General features: G+C 36.6%; 1 protein-coding gene across 2 annotated transcripts in view; it reads left to right on the top strand.

Moving 5' to 3' along the window:
- DCDC1 (doublecortin domain containing 1) overlaps positions 1 to 23,866 on the top strand; it is a 483,981-nt gene that overhangs the window by 203,869 nt on the left and 256,246 nt on the right. The gene's annotated exons all lie outside the window — the stretch shown is intronic.

Raw genomic sequence — 23,866 nt, 5'->3', positions numbered from 1 at the left:
GAATACAAAATATTAATTCAAAGGGATACATATTAGTTCATTCCTGGGTTATGGCACCAAAACAAACAAAGAAACAGAAACCAAAGGGATACATGCGACCTGATGTTTATAGCAGCATTCTCTACAATAGCCAACTTATGGGATATAGCAGAATATTACTAACCCACGAAAAAGAATGAAATCTTGCCATTTGCAATGACATGGGTGGAGCTAGAGAGTATTTTCTAAGTGAAATAAGTCGGGGAAAGACAAATACCATCTGATTTCATTCATATGTGTAATTAAAGAAAAAAGACAAATGATCATAGGGGGAAAAAGAGAGAGACAAACCAAGAAACAGACTCTTGACTGTAGAGAACAAACTGATGGTTATCAAGGGGAGATGGGTGGTGGATGGATTAAATAGGTGATGAGGATTATGGAGTGCACTTGTGATGACCACTGGGTGATGTATGAAAGTGTTTTATCGCTATACTGTTGAATCTAATATTATACTGTGTGTTAGCTAACTGGAATTTAAATAAAAACTTAAAAAACTAAAACTATGTGATCAGTCTTAGGAACTTTATGAAACATTCATGTTTACTTATTCAATGTAGTGAAGGTAAGTCTTATATAATGGTTATAATCACCAATTAATCAGTTTTTATATTATGAAAACTATGCAGATTTTATAGAAACTAAAGTGACAGTAAAGTTAATTGCAGAATTGTTGCTTCATTAAAGTCATCAGAAATTAATGATTAATGGAAATAAATTTCACTATTTCGCTATGACCATCAAGTGCAGAATTGTTTGGAGTTATTACCAAGGCACATGGCAAAAATGTGCGCATCATGTTGAACCAAAAAAGTGTGTATCATGTTGAACCATAAGAAACATGAGATACAGACTTCACAGAGGATCATTTCATCTATATAGCTAATCCCTGATCTTTTTGGTGAAAGGGGTATCATGAATACTTTGTATTTTAGAACCAAGATAGATTTCCCCTCCCCTACAATTCATTTATCAAGCTGCCTGGTATCTCCTATTAAAAGAGAAGAGGAAATTCCTTTCTGACCTTGCAAATGATCATTTTCTTTCTTGAAGCATGAGATTTGATTGCCCTTGCAATCTGGGCTCACACTTACTGCCTGCATTGTGAATAACAGTTCCTTTCTCAGTCATAGTGTTTGACTCTATGACCTCCCACAGAAATGAATTCCAAACACAGACCTTGCATTGGAAAATGGAGATGAGAGTTCTTTGATACTAGAATGGTGAAAGTATTGAGCTAGGAGCATCCTGTTCTGAATTCTCTATAAATGCAAACCTATCTGGGTCAGAGAGGAGACACCCAAATAGTTTTGGGAAACATTTGCCCTATGAAATTGTACTTAAAAATTGCAAGGTGGAACTTTCTGTCTCTTTGTTGATTAGAGGAAATGGAGAATATTTTGCCAGTAAATGTGGCTGGAGGAAAGCAGCCATTTTGGTAAATTATTAATTCAGGTTTGTTTTCAGAATATGTAATATTGTGGGTGGAACAAGGGGAAAAATTGACCTTTGCTTTATTAACTCTTTGGTAAACACATTTGTACCGTGCTTTGTAGTTTATGATGTGATTTTTCTGGGTTGAAGTTATCTCATTGATTTTCTTTTTTTTTTTTTAATGTAATTTATTGTCAAAGTGGTTTCCATACAACACCCAGTGCTCATCCCAACAAGGGCACTCCTCAATGCCCATCACCCACTTTCCCCTCTCCCCAACCCTCCATCAACCTTCAGTCCATTCTCAGTATCCAGGAGTCTCTTATGGTTTGCCTCTCTCCCTCTCTGTAACTTTTTTCCCCCTTCCCCTCCATGGTCTTCTGTTAAGTTTCCCAAGATCCACATATGAGTGAAAACATATGATATCTGTCTTTCTCTGACTGACTTATTTCACTTAGCATAATACCCTCCAAGTTCTTAATCTTTGAGGTAGGTAAGGATTATTGTTATTGGTACAAATCCCCAGTAATTGTGAAAATAGTACTGGAAAGGGGGAGGCACTTGGGTGTCTCAGTCAGTTGAGCATATGATTCTTGATTTCAGCTCAGGTCACGATCCCAGGGTTGTAGGATGGAGCCCCAAGTTGGGCTCTGCGCTGAGTGTGGAGGCTGCTTGGGATTCTCTCTCTCTCTCTCTCTCTCTCTTGCTCTCTCGCTCCCCCTGCTTCCCTCCCTCTGATCCTCTACCTGTCCCTCTCTCTCAAATAAAAAAGAAAAAGAATATTGGAAAGGAGTATATAAAATATACAGGTAAGCAACTATTTTGGAATATTCTCAGACACTTTGGAAGTTCACGGGGTGCCTCTGTGGCTCAGTCTGTTGAGTGTCCGGCCTTGGCTCAGGTCATGATCTTGCGGTCTGTGAGTTCGAGCCCCGCATCGTGCTCTGTGTTGACAGCTCAGAGCTTGGAGTCTGCTTTGGATTCTGTGTTTCCCTCCCTCTCTGCCCCTCCCTCGCTCATGCTCTGTCTCTCTCTGTCAAAAAAATAAATAAACATTAAAAAAATTTAAAAATAAGAAACTTTGGAAGTTCTTATTTACATATACAATAGCCCCCTCTTATCTGTGGGGGATACTTTCCAAGACCCCTAGTGGTTTGCCACAGATAATACAGAACTCTATATACTATGTTTTTTCCTATAAGCATATACCTATGATAGAGCTTAATTTATAAATTAGGCATAATAAGAGACCAACAACAGTAACTATAAGAAAATAGAACCATTAAAGTAATATACTGTAATAAAAAAGTTATGTGAACATGGTCTCTCTCAAAATATCTTATTGTGCTCTACTCATCCTTTTCTTCTTGTGCTGATGTGAGATAATAAAATGCCTACATGGTGAGGTGAAGTCAGGTGAATGCTGTAGGCACAGTGACATAGCACTAGGCTACTATTGACCCTCCGAGCCTACATCAGGAGGATCATCTGCTTCCAGGTGGTGGTTGACCTGGGGTAACTGAAACCTTGGAGAATGAAACCGCAGATAAGGGGGACTACTGTGAATAGAATGCTCACTACCAATCAAACTTAACGACTTTTTTTAGGCATCCAAAGGAGTTTTACCACATTTTGGACAAATTGACATTGCTAATCTTATTTCAGTCAGTGTGCATTTTGGATAGGAAAAACTGACACTTCAAAACATTTATCATTAACTTTTCATCATTTCATGTTTTTTTCTTATCTAATTTGTGTGAATTTGAAATGCTCTACTGCACTCCTTTATTTTAAAAAATAAAAATGAGCATTTTTTTCTTATTAAAATATGTTTTACCACTTTTTTGTGGTGAAGTATGATAACCTAAAATTTCCCATTTTAATCTAAGCATACATTCTGTGGCATTAAATGCATTCACATTGTTGTGAAAACATTATTACCATGCATCCAGAATTTTTACATCTTTCCATATTGAAATTCTGTATCCATTAAGCATTAACTCTCTCTCCATCTCCCTCTTCCTTAGCCTCTGGCAGCCACCATTCTATTTCTGTCTCCATGAATGTAACTACCCTAGGTACCTCATGTAAGTGGAATCATAACGGTATTTGTCCCTTTGTGCATGGCTGAATTCACTTGTCATCATGTTTTCAAGTTTCATTCGGGGTGCAGCATATGGCACAATTGCTTTCCTTTAGGGCTAAACAATATTCCACTGCATGTGTAGACCACAGTTTGTTTATTCATTCTTCTGTTGATGGACATTTGGGTTGCTTCCACCTGTTGGCTATTGTGGTTATGCCTACTTTTAATTAAAGATTTTTATTATTCAAAAACTATTGAAGAACCTCAGTGAGTAAACTTGTGATAAGATGGTTGAAAATATGGATGTGATTTTTCCATAATTATTTTTATTATCATTCATTATCATTCCTTTGACATGCTCAAGGTATTTTATTTGTAAATACTTATTGCCTTCAGTTGAAAGCCTTATAATTTATCGAGTCCCTATCTATACTATAGTTTAAATGCTGAAAAGATAGACCAGGCATAAATGTGAAGGAGGTCATGGCCAGATTTAGTATGCAAATGTAAATTATTTGACCTGTGAGTGTGTATAAAATTTGTAAAAATTAGTTACAAGCACCTATAAATGAGTTTTTACACTAAATTCTGCATTTTTGATTCCTCAGAAAATCTGGAACAGCTAGCAATGTATTGGATCACCCTTCCATATGACAACATTTTGTGGAGCTTAGTGGCAGTTGCAACTTTAGACAAAATTCATACTCTTCAGTGGAACATAGATTCTGTATGATCCACTTTTTTCAGTTATGTATTCTTAGGCTCTAACACAGACCTGTCTTCTAGATCTGTGTGCACTTGACATATGAGTAGTCCAAACTCGGGCATGCTGTGTGAAATTCACACAGGAATTCAAAGAGTCAGCATGAAAAAAATATGACAAAGTATCTTATCAATAATTTTGGTATTGACTATAATTTTACATGGCAATATTTTGGTTAAATAAATTACTAAACTATCTTTGACCTGTTTATTTTTACCTGTTCTTTAAATGTAGCTACTAGATAATTTAAGATTATATAATGAACCTCACATTAAATTTTTGACAGTGCTGCTCTTGATGTTTATGGTTTAATAGAGGGGTTCTAAGCTCTGTAGCCCATAGGCTAAATCTGACCGGTCACCGTTTTTGGTATGATCCACAAGTGAAGAATGATTTCCACAAATGAATATTTGCTATCTGTTTGATTGTAGGGAACACTAGTTTTGAACCCCAATTAAGTGAAATGCTATTCTCCCCTAAGAATTTCACTTTTCCCAGTAGTAAACCTATATTATAAAATATTGTACACAATTATTATATTTTGAAATTTATAAAAAATATATGGAAATTTATTTATTTTTCTTGCTATTTAAATTCTGATGTTTTAGCCTTGATTTTGCCTCTTAGTGTGCAATGCCTAAAGTATTTACTATGTCTTTTTAGAGAAAAAGTTTATTAACTGCTGGTCCAATAGGGAACTGATGCAGGCACTTTTGGAAGGAATGGAAATGCTTTAGATTCTGAGAGACAAGAGTTCTAATCTTATTCAATGACCTGATGTCTGAGTCTTAGTTTTCTCATCTATAAAATGACTGTAGCAATTCCTTTCTGGATCGTTTTGAAAATTAAGTAAGATGCTCTATGAGATGTTTTGTGGAAATAGTGATTCTTGCATTTTCTCTGCCTATGATGCTCTTCCTTATCAACCTTACTCAGTTACTTCTTGCCTGTTTACCTAATAACATGTCAGAGGAACATTTCCTTCTCTTGCCTGAGCCTAGGTTGGCTATCCTCAGAAATCCCATACTTCTACTTGCTGCTGTTTATCACATGTCTGTCTCTGCTTTCTAAGATTTTAAGCTCTATGTCGGAAGTGTCTCATAAAGCCACTATATCCTAGGACTGACACATAATAAGAATTCAGTACATATATTTTGGATCATGATGCAAAATGCTGTACATATGACACATACAAAACTCAGGAAGATTCAGGAGGAGAATTCTTTTTTCCACAGAGATTTCACAGTTTGTGTCTGGAGATTTGAGTCATGTTTTGGAACAAATAGTTTAAACATACTTTACCCGTCCCTCTGTAATACTTGGATTTTCTCAATCGTCTTTATTAAATGCTTAGCACAGTGCTTGGCACATGGTAAGCCCTCAATACATTTTTCTTCTCTAATGATGGATGATGATGATGATGGTGAATACTGAATATCAAAATTACCAAATTATCTAGGTGCTAGATAAAGTTGAGAAGTCAAAAATTCTGGAAAACAGGTAGGAATCCATTTTAGGGTAAATAAATCAATTATCCCAACATCCAAATTCAAACTGTTCAATAACCAAAATCTTGGCTTTATTTTTTTAATGAGCAAGATTTGAAATACAGGACAGTTAAAAACTTAGAACCCAGGTCAAGTTCTGAAAACCAAAATGAATTTTTAATATATCTTGAATTTACAAGTTAGGTGCAGATTTATACAATAAATGTCTATTTGCCTAAAAAAAAAAAAACTTTGGTAGGAATGACAACTGAGAGTTGTGGCTCCTATTCAGAACGTAAGACTTAACACCAGGAAAGGAAAAGCATGTCATAAGGTCTGCATTAGGCTTTGACACAGGAATGGACATTAGGCTCTAGAGAGGGTAGAACTGATAATAAAATTCAGCCCCAAGGTTCCCTTGTCCACCCTTTCCTAACCTTGTAATGAAGGTCATCCAATATATAATTTTAAAAGGCCAGATGTAGATGAATTAAGATGCCATCAGAAGATGGAGTCATTATTCTCCTTAATATTATGTATATATTGTACCACACTTCAGATATTTCTGTAATTTCTTTTGAGAATTCTGTAATTTCCCAAGTCTTCAGTTCTGTTCCATTTAACCAGTATTTGTCAAGTATCTACTATGTGCCAAGCAAAAGAGATACAGAGACGGATATAGACTCAAAGCCTGCTTCAGAGGACCTCACAGTCTGGTGGAAGAAATGAGTGTAAGAGATACCTATTCACTGCATAAATGCTATGATAGCACCCTGCACGGTTACTGTAGAAGCATGGCAAGGGTATCAAAGATGGGCTGTTATGCCTAGGACTGAAAATAAATCACAGCAGCCCTCCTGGATGAAGTAAACCAGAGCAGACTTTGTGTGTGAGTGATTGAATGAGGGTGTGTATGTGTGGTACAACCTAGATTTATGGCAATCTAGTATTTATTTACCCTTTTATCTTTCCTGACCCAGAGCAAAACTTAGGGTTATAACACAGTAATTATGGTGGTGATTCCAGTGTTGAGGGAGAAGACTCAGAATGGGATGAGGGGATGTAAAGAATGGATTTTGAGATTCTTTCAGAATTTCAGGGTGCAGGGGCACTGATGAGTATCATAATGTGGAAATTTCTGTGGCATAGCATAAGGGCAGATGAGAGTTGTGATGGGGTTGGAGATGTGGCAAGTGAGGAGGAAGAAGCCAGATGAGACCATGATAAGGAACTTGAGTTTTTATCCTGTAAACAGTAGGGAATCATTAAGCGGATAGTGACATGGTCAGATTTTTGCCTTAAGTCAGAGCTTAAAAAAAGAGGTGAAACCAAAATGTAGGTATGTATGTTTTTGCTTATTCAAGATTTTAAGTTTTTGATCAAGTATTGAGAAAATATCCAATTTTTAGGTCTGCATTCCTATATGGCAACAATATGCTAGAGATCAATACCAGCTGATACGTTGTATGAGACCTAGAGGATCTTTTTTTCCTCAGTGACCACACATTAAAGTTCATGGAAGGATTCTGTCTCAAATTTGGTCACTCCTAAATATCCAGGTATTTTTCTGTGTTTAGTCAGGACTGAGCCAATTGTCCCACTCCCTAGTGGCAGAGTTTGCCATGATTTTTATCTCTTAACTAGAACCAAATGGAATGGGAAAAGGATCAATAACCTCAAGGATGACTTAGGCTAAAGAGTGGAGAGTCTTGGCCCACTTCCTGGTGTAGTGGAAAGACAGTAACCAAAACAAATGTGTGAGCTGATGTGCTAGTGTTGTGAATAGACTCCAGCAACACAAAATGGATGACCAACTGCCTCAGGAAAGGCAACCTGAAGAGGGGTTAGAGAAGACTTTATCAAGCAGAGAAATAGAGGAAGAGAATTTTCCTGAAACAGTCCTAAAGGTCATTTGTTATCTCAGCCTAATTATTTCACTCTCAAGCATGTCCTGGTTTGGACAGGAGATCACACAGTCACCTGTGTGACACATAGAGCAAGTATGGGGAAGACATCTCACCTTCCAGCAGAATCGTTGTCCACTTTTTTTGAAACACAGCTACTCTTTATCTCTCAGCTTGACTTGCAGTTGGAGGTGGCCATGTGACTAAGTTCTCTTCAATGAAATGGCAGCAAAAGTGATGTGTTCCCAGGAGCAAAAGGGCTAAGGAAGTATGCAAATAAAAAGACACTGTGCTCCTTACTCTAGCCCAAACTTCTTGTTTGAAAAATTTTGAAAAGTTTGGATGAAAATTTTTTTATGTTAGTTTATTTGTGAGAGAGAGAAAGAACATGAGCGGGGGAGGGGCAGAGAGAGAGGGAGACACAGAATCCGAAGCAGGCTACAGGTTCTGAGCTGTCAGCACTGAGCCTGACGATGAGCTCAAACTCACGAGCTGTGAGATCGTGACCTGAGCCGAAGTCGGCTGCTTAACTGACTGAGCCACCCAGGTGTCCCAAGTTGGGTGAAATTTTAATACCTGTAAGTACTAGGTAGTTATAGATCTCCTTAAGATGTTTTTTATAGAATATTTGAAGGCATTGCCATGCAACAAAAAGCAAGCTGCCAAATAATATGGCAGTGATACCATTTCTATAAACATAAAACCCATATATAATTTATTATGTACTTATATTTCTATATGTGTACATAGGAAGAGATCTAACCTATAAAATCTAAAACTGTTAATACTATTCATTAATTATTATATCAATTGTGTTAGAATGCACAAATAGATATTTTAAGATTGGAAAAATAACATTGGGTATTAATTTTGATAATTCTAGAGATGAAGTGAAAGTTAGGAATTACACAAGTGACTTCAATATGTTTCACTAATGATTTCTGATATTTGATAGATTTTAAACCAGTTTCTTTTTTTGTGCAAACCTCGAAAATAAATTCTCCTAAAGTCTCCAAATGTAATTTATTTTCTTATTAATGTTATAAAAAATCAGTTCATGTTAATAGAATTCTGATTTTTTAACCTTGTGCTTTCATAATCATATGCTTTAATATGGAGGAAAAATGTGCCAATTTGTCTGTTACGATCTAGCTGTTTCCTTCATTTATTAATCATATTTTCTGATGTACCCAAGACATAATTAAAAACCATGGGCACGGGGGCAGACATGCCTGGATTTGAATCATAGTTCTTCAATTTTCTTTGCTTTGTGTTCAAGAGCAAGTTACTTAACCTCTTTTGGCATCATTTACATAACTTCCTGAAGTGCTTTTGAGGATTAAATGCTACAATGTGTCTGCAGTGCCCAGAACAGTGTGACAGAGTAGACAATGAGAGGCCCACTCTTATCTCTTACCCTGTCTTTGCTTTCATCTCAGTTCACTTTTAAGAAGCAGTAAATATAATTTAATGCAGTTATTAAATAAGAATTCATAAACCTTCCATTGCCCTATCCATTTGTACCACCCATTCTCTCAAAACAGTTTAGTAGTAGGCTGTTGGCAATTTTAAAAGCAAAGAAGCTAATATTATTTGATCTTCTGTTTTCTCTCTTTTTGTAAATTATTGTTTTCCTTTGAATTATATTTTATCTATTAAGATTAAGATATGGGGCACCTGGGTGGCTCAGTCAGTTGAGTGTCCAACTTTGGCTCAGGTCACAATCTCACATTTGTGGGTTCCAGCCTGGCATCTGCTGACAGCTCAGAGCCTGGAGTGTGCTTCGGATTCTGTGTCTCCCTCTCTCTCTGCCCCTCCCCTGCTTGCGTTCTGTCTCTCTCTCTCTCAAAAAATAAAACATTAAAACATTAATAAACATTTAATAAAACATTAAAAATTTTGTAAGATGTATTTATTTTTTTAACGAATATTTTTAAAAAATTTTTATTGCTTATTTATTTTTGACACAGACACAGAGAGTGAGCAGAAGGGGGACAGAAAGAAAGAGAGGGAGACACAGAATGTGAAGCAAGCTCCAGGCTCTTCGGGGCTCAAACTCACAAATTGTGAGATCATGACCTGATGTCAGGCACTTGACTGAGCCATCCCGGTGCCCCTTAAAGTTTTAGACAAAATGAGAAAAATGGAAATTAAGTTGGGGCAAATGTGGAAGGAGAGCAGGTTTTTAAAATAAGTAGTAAATCAGATATATTGGTCAGTATCAAAGAAGCAATATTAGAAAGAGCCTGCTTTTTATTACAAGATTCATGCAAGTGTATGTATTAATAATACAGAAAATTTAGTGTATAGAAATAAGCTGATGTAAATAGGAAAAAAGAGTCTTATACCAACCATAATCTCACTATTCTGAGTAGCTATTTTCAACGGTTTGGTGTATGCCCTTTTTATACCGATATATATATTTAAAATCTTACTTACTTTTTGAGACTTGCTATTTTGCAGTTAATACATTGTTACCACTTTCCATTATAAAATATTCCTTAGCATTATTTTATTTAAACATTTTTTAAATGTTTGTTTATTTTTGAGAGAGACAGACAGAGCATGAGCATGAGCAGGGGAGGGGCAGGGAGAGAGACAGACACAGAATCCGAAGCAGGATCCAGGCTCTGATCTGCCAGCACAGAGCCCAACACGGGGCTGGAACCCATGAACTGTGAGATCATGACCTGAGCCTAAGTTGGACGCTTAACCAACTGAGCCACCCAGGCGCCCCTCCATCCATCATAAATGGATGATTATATTCTAGTTTATAGGGTTTTTTTTACTAATCCCCTTAATTTTGAACATTTACATATTATATGTTCTCTTTACTGTTGCAAACATCGTTTTATCATTGTTTCAGTCAATTTTTGGGTGTATGTCCATAATTATTTCCTATTGAAAAATTTCTAGAATTGGAAATTTTGGATCAAAGCTTGTGCACATTTTATTTTTTATTTTTATGTATTTATTTTTTTAATGTTTATTTATTTTTGAGACAGAGAGACAGAGCATGAACAGGGGAGGGGCAGAGAGAGAGGGAGACACAGAATCGGAAGCAGGTTCCAGGCTCTGAGCCATCAGCCCAGAGCCCGACGCGGGGCTGGAACTCGCGGACCACGAGATCGTGACCTGAGCTGAAGTCGGATGCTTAACCGACTGAGCCACCCAGGTGCCCCTGCTTGTGCACATTTTAAAGATTTGATATACGTTGCCAAATTTTCCTCTAAATGCTGTAGCATTTGTGTTTTCACCAGTGATACGTGAAAGTATCATTTTCCCTGTATTCATTAATCCTTAAATTCACTAATCCTTATCACTAGAAATCTTTTTGATCATTGTTTTAGTTTCAATTATTTTATTAGTTGTAATATTGAACTTTTTTATGCATTTATTCTTTTGCCATTTGTATGTTTTTTCTTTTATAAATTGTGTGTTCATTTTCTTTGCTCCTAGTATCTTTGGTGTTTATCTTTTCCTTAATAATTTTTTTAATCTACCTGACATGGATGGACCTAGAGGGTATTATGCTAAGTGAATTAAGGTCAGACTGAGAAAGACAAATGCAATATGATTCCACTCATGAATGGAATCTAAAAAATGAGTAAACAAACTAAAAGCAGAATTAGAACTATAAATGCAGCGAACAAACTGATGGTTGCCAGAGGGGAGAGGGTTAGGGTTTGGGCAAGATGGAAGAAGCTGACGGGAGATACAAGCCTCCAGTTGTGGAATGAGTAAGTCATGGGAATAAAAAGCAGAGCATAAAGAATACAGTCGATACTGTAATAGTGATATAATGGGACAGATGGTAGCTGTGCTTGTGGTGAACATAGCATCATATATAAACTTGTAAAATCACTAAATAAAAAAAGCAACAGTAAATAATTTTTAGTGTACCTCGAAGTGCTTTTATTAGGGATATTGAGGGGCGCCTGGGTGGCGCAGTCGGTTAAGCGTCCGACTTCAGCCAGGTCACGATCTCGCGGTCTGTGAGTTCGAGCCCCGCGTCAGGCTCTGGGCTGATGGCTCAGAGCCTGGAGCCTGTTTCCGATTCTGTGTCTCCCTCTCTCTCTGCCCCTCCCCTGGTCATGCTCTGTCTCTCTCTGTCCCAAAAATAAATAAACGTTGGGAAAAAAATTAAAAAAAAAATATTAGGGATATTGACTTATTGTCACATTGCAAATATTTTCTCAGTGTATTGTTGCTTTTCAATTTTATTAAATCTACTTTTCGAGGTACATAAGTTCAGGACTTTGATTTAATTAAATTTACCCATATTACACTTGGAGAGAGATTTTCCTTTCAGACTTTACAAATCAGCTGTATTATCTTCTAGTACTCTTATTAAATTTAAATTTTGAAGTCACCAAAAGCGTGTAAAGTAAAAAGTGGATCTGACGTATTTTCTGAAGTTTTAGTCAGTTGTCCATGCCAGTGCTGCCTATTTAACAATCCACCCTTTCCTTGTTGATTTGAAATTCATACCACGATCCTTTATCTGATTACCCTGGGGCCAGATATATTTTGGATTTTAGAAAAGTAATGTAGTACATTGACCATATGTTATGTCACAACCTCAGTGAGGTATGAAACAGTTCCATGGAATGAATGAATCACTTTAATATTTTCACAGCGAAACATTCACATTAAGTGGGAGAAGTAGAGTTTATATATCAGTCTTTGCTGCTTTTGCTGCCTGATGAGTTCCGAAAACAATCCAGTTTTCAGAGAATGTTGGATTTTGGAGTTGTGGCTAAGAGACAGTGGACTTACATTGCATTTAATGTGTAATAAAGCCCTAAGTATACACATTGTGTCTGTTTTGATCTGTTTTTTTTTAGTTCCGTCTTAAGCTACACACTGTGATATAGCACTGTAATGATTTTAATATACATTTTAATATTAGTCTTACTGTTTCTTCTTTTTTTCCCAGAAATGTCTTGGTCATTATTTTTTTAGATGTATTACAGAATATCTTTTTCAAGGTACAAAGAAATTACATCGGAGGATTGTAGATTAATTTGGGAGAAGCACAGCAAGTAGGGTTGAGCTATGTTGGTGATTGAGAGTTATGCTCCCTCTATCTGGGTACTGTCTATTGTAAACTCTTAGCGGTCCATCCTCAACTCTCAAGACCAGTTTGAGAAGTGTTGGTCTCTTGTCACACTTCCAGAAGTATGTTTGGCTGGATACCCCTGAGGTGCTCTTATGGTTATCAATAACATCTATTAGCATCTTAAAGGCTCTTAGGTACCATTCTATAAAGAAACACACTTATCTTGATTAAACCTAGTGTTTAAGAAAATTACTTGACCGGAAAATCCCTATTTCATAACACTGAACAAATCGCTTAGGAAATAGTTGTCTAATGAAAAATAAAAGCATTCTGAATCTGAGGATTCTTATTCATCACTAAATCCATCATAGGTATTTATTGAATGTCTGCTGTCTGCCCATTATAGTTGAATGTACGGAAGATATGAAAACATTTTATCCTTGCCACGGGGACGGACAGACGCCAGGAAAACTATTAGGGACTGCTGAACTGCAATTCTTACTGCCCTCTGAAGGTACAGAGGCATCTCATTGATATTCATATCACAGAACCAATATAGTGCATTGATTATATCAACATTGGAATTTAGTAAATATACTAGATAAAAGAGTGAAATAAAGGGGGGTAGCACGATCTGTAGTATATGGTAGTATATTTTAGCTCATATATGCATAGAGAGAGAGGATGAAGCCAGAATGGACTTCATAGACAAAGATGGACCAAAGCTGGGCCGCAAAGGATTGATGAAGATAGATTTTCTCCACGACTGCAGGCAATAATGATTGGAAATATGCTTCTTGGAGATGTAAAGTGCATCACACTGAGTTTAACCCATATGCAGACAGTTTTCTGTAAGGATAGTGGCCTATCTGGCTTATCCTCTTTGGGCCTCAGAATCCTAACTACAGTTTGCAAAGAATTTTCTGATTCAGATAGTCACTTTAGTGAGGACAGAAAATGGGGTTTATTGCTTGGTGTAAAGAAATGAAATGTTCTAGTGTTGGAAACAGTGCAGGACTAGAGTAACTGAAGTGACAGGGTAAGCAGACACAATACAGAAGTGGCCTACCACACTTTCTTGTCAACTGAACTCTCAAGTTTATTTGGAGAATTCATAAACAACTAAAATGGTTCCTTTGCTACCCTTGATTGGCCTACCCAATTTGGTTGGTGCCAGTTTATCAATTTCCTCCCCAAATGTACAGTCTGACTGTTTTATTTCTCTCCTGTGTCTTATAAATCCTGTTTTCGCTTTTGTTCCTTGGCTCAGTCTAACAACAGACTCTCTCATATGTGTGTACACAATTTGTGTGCAAAATGACTACCTGACTTTCAGTTATTTTCTGACATTGATACTTTCTTCCTGAGCTCTTGCCCATTGGATCATGGGTGGGGGGTGGGGGGTGGGAATAACTGAATGTTTGATTGAGTTTAAGGCTTAGTCTGATTTGATCATTTAAATAGTTTTTTTTAGGTCATTCTTTCTCTCAGATAGACTCTTTCCTTCAGGTATATGGACCAAGGGATTGTGTGACTTTCATATCCTCAAGGCATTGAGGAAAGGGACCCCTGGCTTCTAGCTGGACCATTGGAATGTATATACATTGTCATGGCAGCTGCTTGCCAGTGGAAGGATATCCCTTGTTCAGTTAGTTGCTGGATGCTCTTCTGGTCTGCAACATGTGAACTTATAGGCCCATTCTTTAGGCTCAGGCTCTTTTTTAGGGTGGTGCTTTGTAGATGATCCACCCTAAACTTGACTTCCTCTGGTATTAGAGAACCCCACCCCAAGGTCTGACTGACACCTAATTGGCCTTGGCTTGAGTGGTCTGTGGTGCTACTCTCACTATAGAGCCATATTTCCCTCACTATGCCCATAGTCTGTAGCAAACTTCTCAGCTTACTTCCAAGTAGCTACTTCCAAGTCCTAAGACACATAGGAACCAAGGGTTGTTCAGGTAAGCTAAACCTCAGGTCTCCCTCTGGCAGCCTATACCATGTCATCTTGTCGATGTGACTATGTCCTAGTGCTATAAGACAGCTCCCTCCCTGTGTCCATATTGAGGGGAAGGAAGCAGAAGACCCTTTGGTCCAAGAATTGTTTCCATTGATCTGATACTTTTCTTCCTCCCCAAGTCACACCCTATAGAAGGGGGACTTAATACTTAACTTTTCTGGCTATTTTATACTTGCTTCTCTTTCTGAGACTTCTTCCTACATTTTCTCTAGGACAGAAGGAAATGGCATGCTCCAATTTTTTTTTCTACATTGTATCTTCCTTATTCTTAATTCTAGCAAAACTTTAACAGCAGTCAGTCATTATTCTTAATTTATAAGGGACATTTATGGGCTGAGTCTTCTAAGTTTAGCTTTTTATATGCTGAGAGGAGTAAAGGGTTTTCTTGAGAGGCAGATTATCTCTAAAGGCAATGGTCTGATTTTCAAGGATATTGTTTCGTTGCACAATTTTGTCATACATGTCAGAACTGATATTATTGTGACAAATCCTAGGAACATCTAGGGTAGTTGGGGCAGTTTTGTACTTGGAAAGACCAAAAAAACAGCGTGTTGGATAATTTTTAAACCATTACCCCTGTTACATTACCCATTATAATACCGTAAGGACTGTATTTTTTTTAAGTTTATTTATTTTGAGAGAGAGAGGGAGAATAAGAGAGAGAGCGTGCGCGCGCTCGCACACATACACACACACACATACACACACACACACACACACACACAAGCAGAGGAAGGGCAGAGAGACTGGGGAGATAGAGTCCTAAACAGGTCCCAGAATGGTCATCTCAGAGTCCCACACAGGGCTTAATCCTGCCAACTGCGAGATCATGACCTGAGCCAAAACCAAGAATCAGATGCTTAACGGACTGAGCCACCCCAGGTGCCCTTATAATACCCAAAGGACTTTAAACTTGGCATATTATTAAGACATTTGAATTGAATACCTTGAATTGCAAGAAACAGAGACTCCTTCAGATCTCCTAAAGTAATGGGGCATTTATGATGAGGACATACATAATATATCTGATAGGGTTTGTGGGTTTTTTTTTTTAATGTTTATTTATTTTTGAGACAGAGACAGACAGAGCACGAACGGAGGAGGGGCAGAGAGAGAGGGAGACACAGAATCGGAAGCAGGCTCCAGGCTCTGAGCCATCAGCCCAGAGCCCGACGCGGGGCTCGAACTCGCGGACCGCGACCTGAGCTGAAGTTGGACGCTTAACCCACTGAGCCAGCCACCCAGGCGCCCCAGGGTTTGTGGGTTTCAATCAGTGGGATCTGTCTCGGGATAGCTTAGGCAAAAATAAATTAATGGGATGGCAGGTGGTTGTAAATGAAATTTAAAGAAAGACCAAAGAAAGGGGCTGTAGAAAAAACCAGAATAGCTCCAGACATCCAGATCTAAGAATGTCTCTTTAAGGTGCTGTTAATGGGCCAAATTCTCTCCAACTGTTGATGTCTCTCTGTGGTTCCCTTCTTAACACTGTATCTCTTGAAGAAAGAAGCTGATTGGTGTAGGAAGAGGTCATGGACCCACCCCTTGGCTTGGATAGCATGGTCCCTCCAAAACTGCATGCAGTAGTAGAAGAAATGGAGTAGAGACAGTTTGAGAGGATGAGCTGAGTTCACTTTAGGTCATGTGGCATTCCCAGTTGTGACAGATGTCTGGGCAGAAAGTTTATAATCTGGCATGTGAGTCAGGGCTAACTCAGTGCCACTTTTCCCATGGAAAGTGAAAGGGCTAAAATTTGCTTATAACTAATTAAAAAAAAAACAGAAAAGAAAAGAGATTTTTAAAACAGTTTATTTAAAAAAAAATTTTTTTTAAATGGTTATTTGTTTTTGAAGGAGAGAGAGACAGAGCATGAGCCGGGGGAAGGAAAGAGAGAGAGGGAGACTCAGAATCCAAAGCAAGCTCAAGGCTCTGAGCTGACAACTCAGAGCTTGAGGGTGGTGGTGGTTTAAACTCACAAACCGTGAGATCATGACCTGAGCATAAGACAGATGCTTCACCAACTGAGCCACCCGAGCGTCCCAAAACAGTTTGTTTCTTTAATTAAATGTTAAATAAATTGTAGGTAAAGTATTATATAGAATAGAATTGTCTTTTGCATCCTTTTAGACAAAATGTTTAAAAAACATTTTAAAGTGTTACTGTTTTAAAATGGTGGTGATGGTTTTTGTTTGCTGGTTTTTAAATATACAAAGATTTCTTTTGTAAGTGCTCCCTTAAAACAAACTGTCCTCAAGAAGATACAGGCTATGTTAAAAGCAGCTTTTTTTTTTTCCAGAGAATTAGCAAGGACAGGAGAGGAATCCCTGGCTGTAGAAGGCCTGGGCTGTGTAAACCTCACTATTGCCCTGTGTCTCAGAACTAACCTGTGGCAGAGCCTGAATTCACAGCCAGTTTTGAACTAAGGGTTCTGCTTCTTCCCCAAGTCTGGAAGTGGCACTCTTGAATTTCTTTACAGAAGGGACTTAAGTGAGACAACCTGGCTGGAAGTGGAGGCCAGGTCAGGATTTAGTTAAGGGATGTCTAAGACTGGAACTGAGGTAAGAGTATATACAGCTTGAGAAGATGAGGCTGAACCAAGGTAAAGCTAAGAACTGAATGATATAAAGTTGTCACTATACCATCATCACGACACTAGCATTTTACATATATATTCCACTTTATAATTCAGTTTAGAAATAGATTATGTATGGGATCCCACCAGCCATCTTTGTTCTTGTTCCCCAGTATGAAAGCTTCCTTCCAGTCAGACCATTGCCTTAGGCTGACTCGCTTGGATCAGCTTTGCCCTTCTCTGTCTTCCTTCAAGACTCAGCTTGTATTCTCTCCTCTCCCTCCTGAGGCCATGTCAAGTCACTTCACTAACTGTATTTAGAACAAATTTTATCATGTAACTAATTACTAATTAGCAACATTAATTTTTACTAATAACATTGTCCTATATTATTACTTATTTTCCCAGCTAGATACTACCCATTGTTTCTGCCTTTCCATCTCCACCTTAAATAATATTTTTGACCTTTGTACTTGTAGATTGTGTTGTTTATACCTCCATTTGACAATTAATTATGATCCACATCATGCATACATCATTTCTCACTTCCTATTGTTTTCATTGTCTCCTCAATTGTATCTCACTTTGCTATTAACCAAGTTGTATGTGGCAAATGTCTAGCACAGTTGTTGCATGTGGAAGCATATTATATTATTTAATGCTGTGGCTTTCTAAATTGTGAGATGAAATGAGATCAGTTGCATTTAGCCATAGACTCCCAGCACTTTCTTTACCTGCATTTCCAACTTTATGTAATTAAGAGCTAAGCTTTTGTTTAAAGATTTCAGAGACCATCTCCCCTGGCCCCAAATGAAGACCATTTATTAAGCAGATCTACATGTATTTTTTGTTTGCTCAATCTAATTGCAAATCTTGAATCCTGGTCTGCTGCTTCTTCACAGTTCCTAGTTTGATTTTAAATGAATTAGTTGGTTTTTAATAAATACTAAGATGAAATAAATAAGACTATGATAATATTTATATCTTATGAATTTTACATTCAGTTCAATTCTAAAAGGTATTTAATTTTTAAGTAAAAAAAATAGTTCAAATTTCCTTAACTTATCACAAGTGTTGAACATATAAAATCATGTCTTAGAGAAGTTCACCCACATGCGCGTGCGCGCTCACACACACACACACACTTTGAGAGTTCCAAGAATAACCCTGAATATTAATGGCCCAAACAGATAGTGTTCATTTGACATGTTGACTTGTTCACCAGTTCAATTTTGTACTTTGTTCTTTTCAAACCGTTGCCTATATTTTGGCTTCATCTTTGTTGACAGGTAGGAAACCAAAAACATCAGCCTGAATCACTTTAAAATGGCATAGACTCATTATCATTTTGCTTCTTTAGCAAATATTTTTGTGTGTATGGACACTCTGTATCAATTCCATTAAGGCATTTTCAGATACAAATGATTTAGGTTGACAAAATTCAGTTTTTCCTGGACATCCATGATACCAAATAGTGGCTTCCCCCACACTCCTAGCAGCCACCCTCCTGTTCCCATACATAAATGGCAGCCAGCAATGGCTGGAAACAAAGGACTCTCTCCCAGTCTCTGAATACAGTGACATTCATTCTGAGAGAAGCAGGGGCAGCTTTTTGAAAGCCGACTTCTTCAGCTCGACAATAACACACAATGAGTTATTGACTTGTTTATATACGGAGCTCTTTTCAGTAACTAACTCTGACTCCCACAGTCTGGACAAATGATTGATTTCGTGGTTAGAAAAAGAGAAAGCTCTTGCGCTAAACTCTGTAGTGCAAACTACTTCTTCCCCATTTGTTCCTTAAATGAATAGGACCTTATTAAAATGCACTTTCCAAAAAAATACCTGCAGCTGGCCTTTATAACCATGTTTTGTATATATAAATAAGTAATTTGTCCCAGTCTTTTGTATATTAACAGACCATTGGGAAACTTGTCAATATATATGAACGCTGATTGTCCTGTTGTTTATGCTAAACTGTATTTCCTATATTGATCTGCATGTAAAATATGGATCAAATAATTTATTATTAAATCAATTTACCAGCCAAAAAGTTAGATTTTTGATAGAAAGATAGATTCCGTTTCCGTGTTGTGTTACATTGATTTATTAAGGACATTATACACAATGCATATCATCTACTTCACAATTGAATCACTAGCTGTTCTGAATACAGAGAAAAGTACGTGCAGAACTGTAGTTCAGAGCGCTGAGAGTATGGTTGGGCTCTTTGGTTAGCACCTATCTAGAATGTTAATATGTAGTTAAGTAGACAGATCATACCAGCTTGTTTGATTACTGTACCTTTTTAAAAGGTATTAATAATTGGACTCCAGAGTTTATTTAAAGTTATTTTCTACTATAAAATATATTTTATTTGATCTTACTGTCATGGTAAAACTTTTACACAGTTAAAACTTTTTAATCTTTATGGTTTTTATAAAGTACATCTTTAAAATATTTGGGGGAGAAGTTAAAAAAAAAAACAAGAAAAGCCATGTACTGTTAATGACACACACAAAAGATCACTGCTGCTTTGTCTGTATTTCTCCAGAAGGAGGTCTTGAATCTGTTGTCCTCTCTAGGATGCCCATAGTTGAGCTTCCTGAACCAACAAATGTTTGAAGAATTCCTCAAATTAAGAGCACTTTTTATTATAGTCACAACAGGCTATATATGTTATATAGAACTATATATTACCAAATTATGACCCTTTAGGGCTTTAGAGAAAATATAATGCCTGCTACCTTAGCATTAATAGTTTTATATAAAATAGATATAGTCAGAAAGGTAAAAGTCATTGGGAATCATTTCATTGAAACCTGTTGCTTCAGGTATAGTTCTGTGGACTTTTTTCTTAATTCCTGAACAGGCTAAGGTAAACTTACTTCTTTTTAATCTTGTTTCTCTAACCAGAGGATTTTTTTTGAAGCATTTTCTGTTCAGTTTTATTTGACAGAGACATTATGTTTCTTGTTTTTTTCCATTTCTGCTACTGTCTTTCACTAGTCTCTTGATTGTTCTAGTATGGTTACCATTAATATTAATGAGACCAACTTTAACCTAATTTTGGACAGCTAATATTTGCTACATATTTTTAAAATCTTAGCAACAACACCTGACAAAAATGGTAAATTAAACCTTCCTATTTAGCTTTAGATTTTGATGTACACAATGAATATTTAAGGATGTTTTCTTACATTTAAAAAGGGTAAGATACAGTTAGAACAAAGTGTTTCTCACTGCCTTATTTGGTAGAGACTTGGTTTTTCATAGTTACATACAAATTTTAGCCATCATTCTGTTTATTTTTTTTATTGAGGTATAATTGACATATAACATTATATTAGTTTCAGGTGTACAACAAAATGATTTGATATTTGTATATATTGCAAAATTACCACAATAAGTTTAGTTAACATCTGTCACCATATAATGTTATTATTTTTTGTGTGTGTATAATGAGAATTTTTAAGATTTACTCTCTAAGCAATTTTCAAATATGCAATATAGTATTATTAACTATAGTTAATACATTACATCCCCATGACTTATTTATTTTAGAGCTGGAAATGTGTACCATTTGACCCTGTTTACTTGTTTCACTCACCTTCCACACCTTCCCCTGGCAATCAGCAATCTGTTCTATCTATGAGCTCAATATTTTTTTTGGAGGGGGGTTAATATTAAACATATAAATAAGATCATATGGTATTTGTCTTTCTCTGACTTATTTCACTTAGGACAATATCCTTTTTTTATTTTTAATTTGAAGTTTCTACCCTCTTTACATATGAAAAATTAGCCTCAGAAATATATAACCCATTGACAAAAATTATTTCATACATTTTAGATGAGAACAGTAAATCAAAAGCATGCGATTTTGTCATAATGAAGAAACAAGATCTTCTCCTCTAAAGTGACAGGAGAGAAAAATCCTGTGATTGTTGTCATGACATGGGTCTTGAAGAAAAGATGCTATTAGCACTGCATATTATTTAAAAAAAATTTTTTTAAGTTTCTATTTATTTATTTTGAGAGAAAGAGAGAGACAGCATGAGCAGGGGAGGGGCAGAGAGAGGGAGAGAAATTCCAAAAGGGCTCCTCACGGTCAGCGCAGAGCCTGATGCGGGGCTCGAACTCATGAACCATGAGATCATGACCTGAGCCAAAATCAGGAGCCAGATGACTGAACTGAGCCATCCAGGCACCCCAGCACTGCATATTACTTATACCTTATGGGGAAAATCCACTCTCTGAATTTGACTTTTTACTTTCAATAATTTTCTCTAGATGATTGTATTAAAATCTCTTTTGGAATGGCTGGTCTGTTTCCATGTGTGTATCTTTATATTTTGTTAACTATTCATTTCTCAATATCTTACTGGATTCTCTATTTGGTATGCATATGATGTTTTCCAATAATGTTGATAGGTTTAGTCCTCAGCTTATGTAGATTGGTATAGTGCTTCTTCAGAAGTTGAATATTAGAATGGAGGTGATTTTTCCAACTGTGGTGCTTTCGAAGGTAAAAAAAATTCCCACCTTTTAAAGAGTTACGTGGAAGCAGTTCTAAATGTCATGCCTCTGGGAAACCTCATTAAAATCTGACTTACTGCTGGGGCACCAAAGAGTTTAGTAGCTCTGTTTTTGTTGTGTTTTGCTTTCGTGCAAAAAAAGATCTGCTCTCCATGTTTGTGCATTTGGAAATTAAATTTGTAAGAAATGGATGAGCTTGGTGAATATTTCCCAGTCCTTCTTCTTCACCCATCTCTCCCTGAGATGAGAATCCCCCCATTAAGAAATAGCCATGGAGACTTGACACAACTCTATTGTGCCACCACTTACACACAGGCTTCCATGAGGTAGATATTTGACTTTTTTTAATATTATGTTTTTATATTACTTCAGTACAGGAAAAAATATTCTTTGGGGAAAGTGATCCTAAGAATAATTTCACATAATGATTTTTTTTCCAGTTTAATTGAGATGTAATTGACTTAGAGCACTGTATAAGTTTAAGGTATACAGCATAATGACTTGACTTTCTTATATATTGTGAAATGATTACCACAAGAAGTTTAGTTAACATCCATCATCCTATTAGGCGCACACACACACACACACACACACACACACACACACACACACAAGAAAAACACCGTGTTTTTTCCTTGTGATGAGAACTCTTAGGATCTACTCTTTTAACAACTTTCAGATATACCATTCAGCATTGTTAACTGTAGTCATCATGTTGTATATTACATGATGATTATTTTGTAACAAACTTGTTTTTAGCAGTTCTCAATCTAGGACAGGGATCACCAAATGTTGCCTGCTGAGCAAATTCAGCCTGCCACTTTTTGTCTGTTTTTTAAGTTTTACTGAGGCATAGCTACATTCATTCCCTTATGTGTTGTCTATTTCATGCTACAAAGGCAGAGCTGAGCAATTGCAAAAGAGACTGTATGCCCTACTGCCCAAGCCTAAAGTATTTAGTCTCTGGCCCTTTACAGACATGTTTGTCAACTCCTTGTCTAGGGTGATCATCAAAATCACCTAAGGATTCCTGGGCTTTTCCCCTCTACCAGGACAGAATCTAGGATATACTGAGCTATATTACCTGTCATTGGATGAAGAGTTCACAGTTTTGATACTATTCTTGTAGCATATATCCATAACTAGATTGAGGAAACTGTATTATTGATTCCCACCCCTGTTTTATCTCAAGTATATGGGTTTTGAAGCAAGGTATGGATTAAAGATTCATGTTAACTCAAACATTATTTTCCAAGTATACAACTGAGAAACACGAATTAAAGCAACAACATTAACAAAACAAGCAAAACAAAACAAAAGCATGGCCATTATTCATTCTTAGTCCTCAACAAAGAGATACAACATGGCAAGTCCCTTTCTTGAGAGTTGTTAAATATTCCAATTCACAAGTTTTTGTATTAGGCTGTTTCTTTCTTTCTATTAATACCAGTTTGCTGAGTGAATATTATTGTGTTAGTTCAGCTTTTTCTTTTCATTGAAAATAGCTTCTGTTTCAATGGGGATTATTTATAAAGAAATACAGAATGGACACATTCACCTTTTCATAATATATGGGTTAGCAGCAATAGTAGACCTTTATCTGCCTTTGTAAGTGGATCAGGTTGTAGGTAACTGTTCAGGTATTTAAGATACACTATTTTTTGTCATGAAATACTATAAGTCATTTTGAACTGTTCTAGAGTGTTTGAATTGATGTTTGCTTTTGGTTTATGTTCCTGAATTTTTATTCTGATCTAACAGCAGCCAATTTATTCCCTACTGGCAATGAAAAATTGTAATAGGAAACTATCAGCCTAATAAAAAAATTGCTTTGCTCATTTTGATAAAATACTTTTAAAAAGTATTCATCAAATGTCTGCAATTAAGGATCCTCTCCCAAATCATATTTTAGTAAACTTAAAAACAATAAAAATGGAAGTGAAAGATTCAGTGTTAAATGTTTTAA

This window comes from Leopardus geoffroyi, chromosome D1 (assembly GCF_018350155.1).
Source record: "Leopardus geoffroyi isolate Oge1 chromosome D1, O.geoffroyi_Oge1_pat1.0, whole genome shotgun sequence".
Lineage (NCBI taxonomy): Eukaryota > Metazoa > Chordata > Mammalia > Carnivora > Felidae > Leopardus > Leopardus geoffroyi.
Note: the sequence above shows the minus strand (reverse complement) of the source record. Positions and strands in the feature narration are given on the sequence as shown.